The sequence below is a fragment of the Hipposideros armiger genome, unplaced genomic scaffold (genome assembly GCF_001890085.2).
Source record: "Hipposideros armiger isolate ML-2016 unplaced genomic scaffold, ASM189008v1 scaffold_441, whole genome shotgun sequence".
Taxonomy (NCBI): Eukaryota; Metazoa; Chordata; class Mammalia; order Chiroptera; family Hipposideridae; genus Hipposideros; species Hipposideros armiger.
Genome location: NW_017731791.1, coordinates 1,208,071 through 1,212,329, shown reverse-complemented (window position 1 = coordinate 1,212,329; position 4,259 = coordinate 1,208,071).

Sequence of the window (4,259 nt, the reverse complement as noted above, 5' to 3'; positions counted from 1 at the left end):
AAAAAAAAAAAAAAAAAAAAAGAAACCAGGTTTGCTGGATCGCTGCTGCTTTTCTCACGATAACATGATCATATGTTCAATCCCAGAATGAAGCATGTTCTAATGAAGGGTAATGGGAACATTTAGGTATAACTTTATCATATTAAAGTATGGATTAAAAGTTAAAGATGGCCACCAGGAGGGGATTCTGATTTTTAAAAGTTGCTTCTATGAGCCTTAAGCCAATGTTTGTCTCTTCTCTATAGAGTTTCAAACATTCAGAAGCACTCTTTTCTCTTGGTTTTGATTTTTTTTTGGACTGCCTCAAAGATAAATTACTTTAATCTGTAGGCTAAGTTGCATTGATGTATTTATCTTTCTCAACACACTTTGTCTTAAGGTCAGTACTTCTTTGAAAGATTTGATCTAAATAAATTATAAATGTGTATCAAAATCTATTTGCTATTAGTGTAAACACATTCAAAATATATCCCATATAGCTTTGAAAGAAACAAAGATGAATTCCATTCTATAGTTCAAATTTCAAATGTGTGGTGTGTTTACTTGTATATATGTCTCTGTCTAAATGTCGAGGTCAATATTTCTATAAATTTCTAAGGTTGGTTCATTTTGTAGTGCTGACAAATGCTCCTTGGAATTAGGATGTACAGAAGATCAAAGATTAAATTGCATTTTTCCCCCCAAAGTGACAATGAGCCTAATTCACTGTCAGTTAATGCCAGGTGTTTCTCCCCCTAGTATTAAGTTCTTCAAAACAGTGGCTGCATAGGACACCATTCACAGAGGCTTAGCGCTGGGGAGAAAATGATTACATTAAATCGAATGGTATGAATAATTCATGACATCACATTTTGTAATCCTGGTGTTAAGCATAAAACCAGTGGTTTATTTTTCAGCAAAATGTTTTTGTATCATTTTAGATAGTGCATAATGCAAAACAATAACTGCATACATAATGCAAGAAGGATGGTAGTGAATAGGGTCCTTAATAGTGCTTGCAGCATCATCTGGGGTGTGATCACAATAAACACATTTTGAGCCAATGCCCATGGGTGCCTAACGCTTGCTGAAATCTTCTGAGTCCAATAGAGTGGCTGTCTTTTAATTTGTTTTTGAATAATACACCTGACCTTTACCACGGATCTGAAAGTCAGCCCTTGTATATTGCTAAACCTACAAATCCTTTTGTCCTCTTTGCTTTCAGTTTGACGAGGAGGTTGGCTCTATTGGGGGTAAACAGCTGATTTTTACAATGATGTTTGCTTTTCAATGTGGAGTTGGAAATACTAGGAAAATTCATAAAGTCTGAACTTCTATTCTTTGATAAAGAACTTAAATATGCTGGGATAAAATGCCACTTATTTAGCAATTCAGCTTGGTACCTATTAGGGATGTCATTTATATCTCTGAGACTAAATAAATGGTTCATGGTCTTATTTGAATCTTCGCCCTATTTGGTAGAGAAAACGTCTTTATAATTATCAGAGGACACTGAAGGTGGCCTTGCAACCGTCATGAAGCAGTTTCCGGGTCATGTACACTGGAGCAATGCTCTAACACGAGTCTGATTATTCTGCTGCATTTCAGGCTGAAATAATTGTGTACCTGGACCATCTGCGACTGCCTTTTTCAGCACCTTCCTGTGGACAGCTCCAGGGCACTCTCTGGAAGCTAGAATGGACTCCTGCTGATTTGCCCACATATTTGTCTTGAATGAAAGAATGGCATGTGCCAGTGGATTTCAAAGCTTTTCACAAAACATCTCCACATCTGAAGTCTCAAGAGTTTATGCCAAGCATTTGTACTACTTACAATTAATTAAATATACCATCCGTGTTTCACAACATGAACGCATCTGCTGATAATGTTGTAACCTGTATTTTTCTTTATTTGAAACAGTACATTAGTAATTAACTGCTGGTCAGCAACCTTGAACCCTGACCTCTTTATAATAAATATTAATTATCATGTGTAGAGAAAAGAATTTACTTTTAATTATTTCTTCACAAAAGGATAATTTGGAAGCACGTTAAAGTGTTTTGTTTCAATATATGTATTTATTATGGTACCAAGAATATTGTTTAAATTCCTATTTTTAAGGTTTTAAGCAGACTTCCAAATGGGCAGATTATGATAATGTTGTTAGGGAAAAATTAAGAGATGTAGCATTAAGAAGTAAACTATAATGTTTTGTTGAGAATGTTTAATGGAAAAACAAACAAACAGCACTTGATGACCCAATGAAAAGGAGTAGAAATGAGAACGCTGCATTGGACCTGAAAATAGAAATTCTGAGATGCATGATATATGGTAGCTTGAGATCTGTTCTGCTATGAAGGCGATGTAAATTACCTAGATCGAACTGAAAGCAGAAATCAAACTCTGTAAAGGAATTGATATTTTTCTGAGGAGTGCAAATCCTATGGAAAGGTCCAAAGGTCCTATTATTTAAAACTATGTCACAGTTGGATAGTGACAAACGTTGGTTTCCTTTCCCACCCCCTTTCCTATTTCTACAATCCATTTCTAAAGTTACCAAGTTTTGATGATTGATTGGTGCTGACGATGTGATCACTTGACCACTGGAGACCAGCTCACCCTGCTTCTGATGATCCCAATTCCTCAGCACAGCTGCTCTATGAGAGGCTAAAGATCTCCCCTCTCAGCCCCTATTTCTTCTTACCTGGTGTATGGAAACAGTAGCTCTTTTTGGTATAGCCTATCAAAAACGAGGGAAGAATTGTGTATAGTGTAATTCCAATTCTGAATGCAGAGAGTGACAAAAACATTGCTAAAATAATAAAAAAACAAGCTATCCAAATAACAAATATTTCCATTTTTTTCTTTAATATGCATAACTATTCTATATTGGATAAAACAGAACACAAATTCCAGTGCCAATTTGGCCACTTATCAGCATGAATTTGGGAAAATCAATGGGTAACCCGGAACCTCATTTACCTGCTCTATTAAATGGGACTAGAGACCCAATCTATAAAAAAAATATCAAATGAAATAATGCATGGGAGAATATGTATAAGAAATCACTATGGAAATAATTTTTAGCTAATTAGAGAATATCTTTTTTCAATTAATAGATTATTAAAGATATGCTTTAAAAACTCAGTTTAGGGCCGGCCGAGTGGCATGATGGTTAAGAACTGGCTTGGAACGCCAGAGGGCCCTGGTTCGGATCCCACATATGAGGGCCAGTGACACTGCCCCCCACAGCTAAGATGCTGAACAACAGCTCAACCTGGAGCTGGGCTGCCGTGAGTCACCGGCGACGGCATAGGCTGCAGCCCCTGTGGCAGTGGGTTGCCATGGGCTACTGTATGTAGCCAGCAGCCAGCGTGAGCGGCCAGCAGCCACAGTGAGCGGCTGTCCAGAAGCCTACGACTGATCTGCCTTACCCGGGAAGAGCGCAATGATGGTGCCAGCCTGGGACAGTGAAGCAACGTCCTCCACAACTAGACTGAAGAACAAAAGGACAGCAACTTGTCTGTTCCCCTTCCCACAATTCCCCAGCACTGTTCCTATCCCCCCAATTGCCCAATAAAAATCTTAAAAAAAAAAAAAGAAAGCAGAGTGGGGCACCCTGGGCCTGAGAGGAAGGAGGCTTAATTGGACAAAAAAACCCCACAAAAAAACAAAACAACTCAGTTTATTCCAAAAGCAAAACTAGCAAATAAACTCAAAACATGAAGCAGTTCATCTATATCTTTAAATAATCTTTTAAGCAAGCCAAATCAGTGATGTGGGCTTTCATGTGTGTCTTGATTTCTCATACTTAAATGCATAACCTTGAAAGCAATAAAATTTGCTGAGTTGGCTATTTCCCTGCCTCCCCAGAACATATGTCAACAGAGCAAGAGAGAATTAGCTGTAGCAAAAAGAAGGATAGTTTCATGGAAGCTTGTTCAATAATTAATCCGCTGAGTAACTGTATGAATATTTGATAAATATTTAGTCAACTATGTGTATCATGTAGCACTGGTTGCATACCAAAAAATTTGCAAAGGTAAAAACTGCCAGTCATAGGCATCAAAGATTTAACGATTTCAAGCTCACAAGCCAGAGATGTGTAAATTATTCCACATAATTTAATCCAGAAATATAAATCCATGACTATCTACACGATGCTATTCTGGGTGGGTGATAGGAGGACCCCATTACCTTGTTCTCCATAGTTCTTTTAAAGTTATTTGGCATCGCATTTTAATTTAATAGCTGCTCACCTGCTCACATGTGTGAGGTAA